We start from the raw sequence: 11283 nt of genomic DNA, 5'->3' as shown, positions 1-11283 counted from the left end.
CTGCGTGGGTTCAGAGTGGCCCCAGACCGGCCCCGGAACCCGAGCTCACCACATCATTATGGCGCGTGTTGTGGTCCACAACGTTGTAGCTATCAGTAAGGAGAGGGCCCATCCTGTAACAGCGCCCACCCTCGACCACCCTACTGGCAGGGCTGTAAGAGAGGCAGCAACTTTTTCTTAAAAAAAAACACATTAAACAGGCTTTTTTTCATTTTCAAATTACTTTTAATTGTTCTGTTCCTGGTAAAAAGGAAAATAGATTTTAGTTTAACTGTTTTCTGGTAAAAAAAAAAAAAAAGGAACATACATTTGTTTAATTGTTTCCCCTGCCTGGAAATAAATGCCACTGATTAACTTCTTTTCGTACTCAATTTCTCCACCTCCAGTTTGGCTTTTTATGAGGATGTGTTTGTTATGTATGTCCAATGCCCTCACATTATCTGCTCCAACCTGAAACACATAAAACACATAATATGAGTTGCTTTAACATTTAAGCGCTCACTTGAAGAAAGGTGCACACATCACACTGACAACTACTACTTTAAGGTTAATTCATTACCACTTACGATCGTCTTGGCCTAGATGTAGAGGCTGCATGATCAGGGGGGAGGAAAGTTTCCCTATTCCTGCAAAAAATTGTCAAAGCAAATTGATTCATTTTAGGATAAAGAGCACTTGAAGAAGTTATTAGTTCTACGTGCAGACCACCACCATTAAGAATTTAAGGTCAATCAATTCAACTTAACCTTTATTTTAGCCATCTGTGTTAACCATCTTAACACAGATGGAGTGTCCACACTTGGGTCAAGATGGGAAAGATGTAAACAACACGCCCACACATGTAAGTATGTTATATAAATGTGTTTTATTAGCAACCCAATAGTTTTACTTAGTTTAATTTAGTCATTGAGACATACCCTGTACAAATGTGGCCTGTTGGGAGCTTCCACCACCAGGGTCTGAAGAGACACCCCCTTCCAACCTTTCCATTCCCAGAGACGACCCTCCTTGTTGCTGAGGGCCAGCTCCTCAGGCCATCTGCCCTCCCCAGCTGGCGGTGGCTGGACAGGAACTTGGGAGTGCTGCAGCCCAGCAGGTAAAGGTGTCGGCCGGACCAACGAAAGGGCACGAGGAGCAGGTATCGGTCGGACTGCGGACTGGACACGAGGACCCCCGACACAGAAACTGATTCGGGAACAAACAAGACGTTGGCCGAGACCCACAACACCAACTTAGGAACAGACGACGTCTGCCGGGACCACCGACACAGGAACAGACTCTGGGTCACTGGGCAGCGGAGACTCTGGGTTGGGCAGGTGAAAAACAAGTAACGGGCAAACCAAACTCCATGAACAAAGGAACTGAGGTGGTATAAATAGTGACTGACTAACTGGGGAAGTGAGAACAGGTGAGCAGGAGGTGAGGCGAGTGCAGGGCTAATGAGGGACAGGTGAAACTGATCAGGGCGGGGCAGATGGAACTGCTATAGCCCAGACTGATTTGTCTGGTTCATTCAAGTAAGGTTTTGGATTTTATCTGACTTTATAGAACGGGGCCCCGGGCCAATGAAGCTAATTCTGACTCTGAGAACAGGTGAGCAGAATATCTGGTGACTGCATGGCTAATAAGGGACAGGTGAAACTAATCAGGGCGGTGCAGACACTCAAAACTGGCGGGAAAAACCCACTAGTAACAATAAAACACAAAACATGAATGAAAGACATGAAACAAAGGAAAAACCCAACCCAGGAGCAGGGCAGATTATTATAATAAGTGTCTATTTCAGCAGACGTCCTTGGCTGAGGTTCTGTTTGATCTGCCGTCCTGTCAGGAGGAAACTTCTCTCTGTTCAGTCGCTTTTGTGAAAAATGAGTCAATTACGGCATTTCTTTGAGAGGATTCCCATTTTAGGTGAGTGGATGGTCATTTATCACCAAAGGTTTGGAGGCACAGCTTGCTGACCCGAGAAATCAAAAATCTAACCGATTTAGAGTTTTGGCCCTTTTCCCTTTTAAAGCGTGCACATCTCTGTTCACTGTGTCAGGTATATAGCTTGCAGGTAACGTATGGTCCGAAGGCAATTTATGAACTGAGCCCTTTCTCTATCAGCATATGAATATTATGTCCTGATGACTTACCTGTTTCATCAGTCAGTCTGCAACTGCAGCAACAACCTCTGTCCTCCAGCACATCCTCCACTCTGCTGCTGTTCACTGACCTTCACTCACATATATATTCCATTGAGATCACGTATTATAAGCGAGTGACGCAGAGCACAGCACGTCATTGTATGGAATAACAACAGTCGCGTTCATGAATGATGTTTTGTAACTAAGTTCGGGAACAAAGATGCTTCAAACACATCCCATTTCCTCACCTCAAGTATTTAAGCACACCTGATCCGTTCACCGCACCTTGACGGCATATCCTTCTTTTACGACAACCGAGCCAGAAAACAGCCACAGATACAGCCATTTCCGTCGGCTTCGGCGGCTACTACGGCGGCAGGTGGTCCCGCTCGAGTTCTTATCTCTCACTCCTACCTACACCATCTGCACAACGCACCCAGTCATCATATCAACCATTCCTTGGGGGCATGAACGGCCCGTAAAGACCGTTGTCATCTAAATCTTATCCAGGTCCGGATTGTCCCCATAAATATCAGGGCATTCCTTCCGCATCAGGTTCACTTCTAGTCAGGGAATCCGCGACCACATCATTAAATCTCTCAGCTGCCGGTCCTCTCCAGCATACCGCTCATACATCCGCAATGATTCGAACGACATCGGAAATAGATGACGCAGTTAACGGAGCTCACGAAGAGACGGCGTCCTCACTCAGAGTCTCGAACTCCCCCGGTTCCCTCCGCCTCCAGCAGACACCGGTCCGTCATCGCTCTCCTCCATCCATCCTTCTATGACCCCTCTTCCCCTCATCCCCCCCACCTGCAACCCTTCATCCCCTCATCCCTCGACCCCCATCTCTTCATCCCTCATCCTCCTTCCTAACCCATTCCTCTTACATCATCATTGCTCCCCTCCATCTTCAATACGTGATAAACTATTCCAAACCCATACCATTATTGCCGTGGTCTTTGTTAGTGAATGTCTCTTTGGTATTCACTTTGAAACATTCCATATTAGCTAGGGCTGGGTATCGGTACTGAATACCTTTTTAAGGTATCGACCAAAATAACCCAGTACCCAGTAGTGTCGAAACTTGTCCAATCAAACAATCCTTTTTATGCCTAGATCTGGAAAAAAAAGACTAACCTATTTGTCAGTCATTCTCTAATTGGGGGTACATTTCATGTCCAATGATGATACTGATTGTTTTTCTAATTATTTTCTTAAAAAATATATATATTTTACAGATTAAGGGAAAGCATATTATAAGATCAGACACACATTTTGTTCACACTATGTTTCATTTAGCTTGAAATTGTCATGATGTTCCTAAATTGACAGTTTTTGCTTTTCACAAAGGCGGCTAAATAATGGTACAAAGTTACGCTAAATTTAGGCGAGGAAAAACTGGCATGGCAAGGGGTCCCTTGACCTCTGACCTCAAGATATGTGAATGAAAATGGGTTCTATGGGTACCCACGAGTCTCCCCTTTACAGACATGCCCACTTTATGATAATCACATGCAGTTTTTTTATTGCAGTATAAATGTGTTATTTTTGCTGATGCTAAAATGGTGTATTTGAATATTTCTGCATACTGGGGTCCCTAAACAGTCTTGTAATAACATAAATTGAGGTTCACTGTAAAGCTGAAACTCTTGTGGATCCAATGAGCCCAACTGTATTCATGTGTGATGATGTTGGTCCCCATAGGAGACATTTCATATAGTGAGACCATTTTTTTAAAAGTGACCTCGCTGTATAAAATGACCTGTTGTGACCTCTGCTCGCCATCCAATCTCCGAAAAAGCAATCCTTGCAGAAATCTTCAAATGTCAAAAGTTGTTGATACCAAAACACAGCATGTCTTTTTCTATGGTGCTCCTCAAGGTCTTGGTGTCTTAATGTGGTATTTTGGAGGGATTATTGATCATTTTTATATTCTCGAGTGGTAAAAAATGGTTGAATGTATGTAGCACCAAATCTGTGTAACAAATGGTGTCAAACCAAAAATTGCTGCAACAATTTTTGAGACATAAGTGAGCATGGGAATGGCCATCATATACTTATACACTTTTATACACTTTCACAATTTATTTAAATGGATTGATCCACTTCTATGTGACATCTACTGTTGACTTTTTATCTACCCCTGAACATCCCCTGTCCCCCACCCCTACCCATCTAAAAAAGAGGGCAGAATGGTAACGGTTAACTCATTCACCTGCCTTCTTCTTCTACTCTTTCAGATAGAGGAATTACTGGTGGGACTCACTGAATTATACATCCAGTGTTTGACTGTTGATGAGCAGATTATATAACAGCAGCAATTTAACATATTTCCAGTGCATGAAAGCTTTATCACCGGTGGGTCTCCCCTGGAAAAGCTCCCCAGGCACACAGGAAGTGATGCGTTTAATGTTGTTTGCTTGGTATAAATCAAAGAAGCTGAAGCATTGTGTCAGCTCAGGCAGGACACAACAAACAGACACTACCGCGTCTCTTCAGAGCTCCTCATTCATCCCTATGATTCCTTCCCGTCGCACACAACCTGCTGTTTAGTCTCCAATTAAGGAGAGTAATCTTTACAGGCAGTGTTTGATGCTCAGTCAATAAAAAGCTGTTTGGCAATATGTTAAATATTGCTGTGTGATCATAAAAATGGAAAACCTCCTACATTGTTTGTCGTCTTCCTCAACGGGATTGGCAGACACTATCAATGAGCCTTGAAGCCTTCTGTCATGGGTTGTCCAGAATCGGGGTGCTGATCAGTGGGGAGTGATGACTAATGGTTTGCCTGGACTGATCAGCCTCATCATTTGCCTCAACTTTAAAGGGAAAATTGGCAACTTTATGTGGATGCCCAGTATTGGCAGTTCCTACAAGTACCAGGATGCATTGCGTGCAAGCTTTTGTCCAACGTCGCCTTCGTGCGTAACTCCACTTAGCAGCTGGGAAACAAGACACGGGAAACTTCTGTTGGTCTTGAGGAACTGCAGAATTTGTTTGTGGACAAACTACAAACTCTACTGCAGGGATTCTCAAAGTGGGGTCCGTGGCACTCTGTCTGGGGGTCCGCGAAATAATTTTCTACAAATAATAAAATTGTGCATTGTGATCATTAAAAAGTCCTTGTGTCCATTAGTCACAACCTCGTTAGCTTTGGGCCAATAGAAACTCTGATATGATTGTGACACCGCACATCAATCTGTCATGAATCAGTCACTTTGCTCAGGGTGCAATGAACCATTCCTGTTAGCTCATTAGCCAGCTAGCTAGCTGGTGAGCATGGAGAAACATTTGAGTCAGTCCATATCGTCAAGTGACGCTAAATCCAAATTAGCTAATTTGAGAAAATATGATGACAATTGGTATATATTGTGTTTGGTTTTATTGAGAACAATGACGGGAGACCAAAATGCGTCACATGGTGCTAGCCATGAAACTAGCCAAGCTAAAGCGACATCTGATTACAAAGCACCCGCAATATCAGGGCAAAACAAAGTGGGATCACCTTTTTGGCGTTTTTGGCTTTATCTACAGTAATTATAATGGTCCAAAATGATGTAAAATTGCATAATTTGGGGTCAAAAACCTTCAAATTTTCTCGGGGGAGTACCCTCGAACCCCCACCCCATATTAATACAGGTTCTTTGCCTGTGATGTTTGCGAGCCTTTAATTGAAAGGACTGATCTTCTGGGGTTGCCGCTGTGCACACAGGCCTACCTGGCTCAATAAGCTAGCTTTGTCTTGACTAATTGTCTTATAATGATGACTTTCATATTCTGTTTACTGATCAGGAGGGCACTCCATTTAATATTTTTCACTGTCCATTGACGGGTGGTCCTGAATTAACATCGCCGTATTGTGAAGGGAGGGGAGGGCCTTCCGTAGCCCCGGGGCTACTTCATTATATTCTATTATATTTTGAACATTGCTTTTTCGACGCATAATATTTGCGTTCTGTGTGAAAGTTCTCATGACAAAAACAACAGTTTGAAAAAATATGAATTTATCCCACTTTAAAGGAAATGCAGAAGGCCAAAAATTGCATTTTTGCTCTGGATTTTGATAATGGGAGTATCACATTCAGCCAATGGCTTTCAGCATACACAAAATGTTCAATGTGTTTGGCCAAGAGCTTGTTTTTCTGACATCCTATAAGTGTGTTCTCCACTAGCTGAGGTAAGAAGGTATCCAGAGCCTCAGGGTACCTTCCTTGTTGATTTCACAATGTCTCTTCCCTCTTGAACCCTAATTGCCCGTTAAGACTCATTGTCCAAAGAGTTTGGCAATGAAAAAAAAAATCAATGTTTTCCCAGGACATGATGAAAAACATCGATTCTATCCAGCGCATAAGGCTGAATGTCTTGGTGTACTGTACTTACTTGGATGTCAGCATACACACACAGTGTAAACCCTCCTTCAAGCGCTCCAGATGTACCGGTGAGAGCGCTCGGCTCCAGCAACCAAATACAACTGGCAGGCCTTCACTAAAGATTGACACGATGGCTATCAGGGGAGGACTAGTTGAATGGAATGCAATGAATAATGAAACAGTCGGACGGGGTAGTAAAGACAGAGGGGGAAGCATGGCGAATTAGTGGATGTGTTGTTTTTTTCATGAACTTGTTTTTGGTTCATTATGCATAGCATCCTAGCAGAATTTCTCCACGCTCAGTGAAGAGTCCCTGCAGTTTGGCACTCAAGGCCCCAAAAGCAGGCCACGTTTAATGAATGGAGAGGCTGGTGATCCGCTGCTAATCAGGGAGAAGAAGTAAGTCCAAAAGCACGCCGAGCATGGCAACTCATAAAATCCATTATTAATACACTTTGTGAATCTATGCCAGTATGGGCTGGAACTAGTTAGGAGGGAATAAGTATCAGTACCTGAGGCCAGACCAATGCAAACAGACACACTAAAATACATAATAAGATGTAGTATGCACTCAGAGCACATATCCCAACCAAGTCTGCAGAATCCTCTATATTTGATATCTTATTTACAGGAATGGTTAGTATTTTTTTTTATTTACATCTATGTGATCCGCATTTGTAAAAAGAAAAAAAAATTCTAGCTGTGATAGGCAATCATATGGTAGCCCTGAAAAGCAAGTGAGAATTGTTTTTTTCTGGTGATCCATTTTCTAAGTCTGATCTAAATTGTTTTCCCTCCTGTGTTTATGACTTTTTTTCCTAGTCACTTTGTTTTGCTTCTGTGTGATAACAGGTGGAAAAAAAAAACATGTGAGAAAAACCTTAAACACGTTCAAACGTTGCCCTTCTAAACTACGTTAAAGCCACATTAAATGATGAACTACAATTACCGCCTCGCGGTTGTATGCCTCCTCCAACGGGTCAAGTTGTAGTTAACATCAATGTCTGTCCAGAATGTCATCACTTCAACATTTTATCCTGTTAGACATTTGTGTAAAATTGTAATAATTATACGAATTCTTAAAAATGTTTTGTGAGGTCACAGTGACCTTGACCTTTGACCACCAAATTCTAATCAGTTCAAATTTGAAGAAATTTGCTCAAGTGTTCTTGAGATATCCAGTTCCCTTGTCTAGAAGTTTAGATAGACAACTACTGGCCAGATAGATGTAAAGTTTCAGGAAATAGTCCCAGTCCCCAATTAACACGTTCTCTCCTAACTCTGTATCCCATGTGAAACCAGGTCAACGTTGACTTATTTAACCTCAGTTTTATTACATAACTTCCATACTTTAATATCGCCAGTTGCGTAACAAGCGTACTTAGTTTACGTATTGAACGTACTTATTTGAACCCAAACCACAATCTTTTACTAAACCTAACCAAGTAGCTTTATTGCGTAAGTAAACCTAAAAACTAAGTAAACCTGTGTTGGAAGTTTATTTTGAAAAGACCCTGCATGCATGTAACAAGCGGAAACTATACGTTTCCTGTAAACACAGAAGATTATTTTGAAAAGACACAGTATGCATGTAACGAGTGGAAACTGTACATTTCTTGTAAACACAGAAGTTTATTTTGAAAAGACCATGCATGCATGTAGCGAGTGGAAAAACTGATGTTAGACAGGTAACCTAGAGCATCCTGGAATCCTAATGTTTTTGGTGACCCCTCTGACCTTTGACTTACTGCCACCATCTGATCAAAATATCCACAGAAGGGGGAATGGGCAGACTGCCATGACATCAACTGAACACATTCATATTCCCCCATAGGATGAGCCTAGAGTCTATAAGCTCCAGCACCCCTCCGGTCAAATGGTCAACTCTACACAAGATGCTGAAAACTAAGTTCTCCATTTCAAACTTTTTTTCTCAAAGCCACCCCAGGACAAACTTAAAATTTTTTAGCCCGATTTCTCCTGCTGAGACTGTGAGAACAGTGAGAATCATCAGCACAGTATCTTTTTTTTTCCATCCTGGCATGGACGCAGTTCAACCCAGGTGAAGCTGCAGGTATCCATATCCATTTGAGCCAGAGAGCATCAACTTCATGCAGGTGTACACAGTTTCGCAAAATGAAAGAAATTATGTGTTAGCAACGCTTCAGCAGACTTTTATACATATGCATATTTTTAGGTCTGTGCTAATCAGACTTGATTCTGCACACAGTTTTATCCGTCTGCTCTCTGGAGAGTTACATTAGGATTGAATACAAAGCCATAGCTTTTAACCCGTTACAATTCCAACCTCCTTTTTAGAGGATTAGGGGTGGGGGACAGGGGATGTTCAGGGGTAGATAAACAGTCAAGAGTACATGTCACATAGAAGTGGTGTACATCATCTGAAAGCTGGGAACCTGAAGATTAATTTGAGATTACATAAACTTGTGACAGTCATTCCCATGCTATGTTATGTCTCATAAATTGTTTTGGGTTGATACCATTTGAAATTTTTTAATTTAATTTGGATGGTGAGCGCTTCTGTTCTGAAAACCTCTTAGAATTCCCCTATTGTCAATCTACCTTGGCAAACCATCCATCCTCTGAATTTTCTAGGTCTGTAGTTTGTGGCTGTAAAGTTTCATGAGGCTGTGATTATCCTAGAGGTCACCACGGGTCATTTTATACAGTGAGCTCAAGTTTAAAAAAAATGGTCTCATCACAATGAATTGGTTACTATGGGGACTAACATCATCACACATGAATACAGTTGGGCTCATTGGATCCACAAGAGTCTCAGCTTCACAGTGATACCCAATTTATGTGATTCCAAGACAGTTTAGGGACCCCAGTATGCAGAAATACTCAAATACACCTCAAATAATACATTTGTACTCCATTCACAAAAATGCATGATTTTTGCCCAAAACTTTAGTGATTATCATAAAGTGGGCATGTCTGTAAAGGGGAGACTCATGGGTACCCATTGAACCCATTTTCATTCACATATCTTAAGATCAGAGGTCAAGACACCCCTTTGAAAATCACCATGCCAGATTTTCCTCGCCAAAATTTAGCCTAACTTTCGTAGCGTAGTTTAGCGATCTTCCCGAAAAGCAAGCATGATATGGTCGGTACTAATGAAATCCTTTAGCTTAAACTCAGCCTGCAACAACCTCTGAAAGACAGAATAGCGGCCGGGCCCGCCGGCAGGACGTCAGAGTTTTAAGGGGTTCCTCCTCAATGTTGAATGTGTTATGAGTTCGCTGCTTTCGTAATTGCACAGTGTGTCTGTGAGCTGATCCTGGGCGACATCGTGCAGACGGTCGGACGGCACGCTGAGGTTCCTATTGTACTTTCCTCCCCATCAACCTCTTCCTTGTGCTGGGATGACATGCTTTAATCAAGACTACATCAACCAGGGCACACACACACACACACACACACACACACACACACACACACACACACACACACACACACACACACACACACACACACACAGCCTCCCTCTCTCCACCAATGTTCCTTTCACTGTCTTTTATGTATCGACTGTCTATCCGACTTTCTATTCCTCTGTGGTATCCCACAACTCTGCCTCTTTACCCAGCATGCTTCAGTCCCCCCCACCCATCTCTCTCCTGTGTGCCAGCAGAGAGGGAACTCCCCCGGGGCCGTCCTAATTAGGCCATAAAAACCAGGGAAGTGAAGGAATAAAAGAGAACAACCTCATCACGTCGCCGTGCTTTAGCGCCTCATAAGGCCGCGCACCGGTGATAATTATGGCAAATGACACTGAAACAGAGAGATGTATGATGTATATAAGTATGCACAGTTAGTTTTGGGTCACCTATATGGCAGCCACATATACTGTATACCTCCTGTTATGCAGCCCAAAAATGCTGAATGCTTCAAATCCTCAGAATGGAATAACTTGGATCCAGATTTTCATGTTTTTCTTTATAAGCAGGCTTAAGTCCTATACTGTGAAAGTATCGAAACGCTCAATCCACAGGGAAATAGACACAGCCCGTATTCAGAAACTCTGCATTTGAAACAAGCTGTCATGATTACTGTCAATTTGTGATGTCACAAATATACAATATTTAGACCCTTTACACAGATTTAAACGTAAACATTCTAAATGTGTCCCAATTTATTCCTGGTTGCAGTGTATGTGAATGACATCAGCTGACAGGAAGTAAACATGGACCCAAGCTGTTGCCTAACAACGCAATTCTGTTGCAATTTCGTTGCATGATCATTTTCAGGTTCATGCTTGTATTTTGGGTTTCTACTAGAACATGTTTACATGCTTTAATGTTCAAAAAACACATTATTTTTCTCATCATGTCTGTCTGAATATACCTGTATTCACCCTCTGTCTGAAACGCTGCGTTTTAGCGCATTTCAACGGAATGACAACGGAATTGCGTTGCTAGGCAACAGCTTGGGTCCATGTTTATATCCTGTCAGCTGATGTCATTCACATACACTGCAACAGGAAATAAACTGGGACACATTTAGTATGTTTACGTTTAAAACTGTGAAATGGTCTATATATTGTCGATTTGTGACATCACAAATGGACAGAAATCCTAACGGCTTGTTTCAAACGCACAGTTTCTGAATACGGGCTTTTGATTTGTGGTGTTATGAAGAACCTAGTAAGATTCTTCCATCCAAACTCTCTCCATACTCGTGAACTAGTAGTGGTAGTGGTACAAACATCTATAAACATTACATAGACAAATATTTGTAACGATTTGTTAATGGTT

General features: G+C 42.2%; 1 long non-coding RNA gene across 2 annotated transcripts; it reads right to left on the bottom strand.

Moving 5' to 3' along the window:
* Positions 1–218: 218 nt before the first annotated feature.
* Positions 219–1418, bottom strand: LOC141758677 (uncharacterized). Of its 2 annotated transcripts, XR_012591918.1 has the most exons (4): positions 918–1418; positions 747–798; positions 560–626; positions 219–450 (listed from the first exon to the last, which is right to left on the bottom strand). It is a non-coding gene; the product is annotated as an uncharacterized LOC141758677 (long non-coding RNA). The 2 variants fall into 2 exon arrangements; XR_012591917.1 differs by lacking the exon at positions 747–798 and having other exon boundaries at positions 918–1396.
* Between the last annotated feature and the right edge of the window lie 9865 nt (positions 1419–11283).

Source organism: Sebastes fasciatus, chromosome 20 (genome assembly GCF_043250625.1).
Source record: "Sebastes fasciatus isolate fSebFas1 chromosome 20, fSebFas1.pri, whole genome shotgun sequence".
NCBI lineage: Eukaryota > Metazoa > Chordata > Actinopteri > Perciformes > Sebastidae > Sebastes > Sebastes fasciatus.
This window is presented reverse-complemented; position numbering and strand designations above follow the sequence as displayed.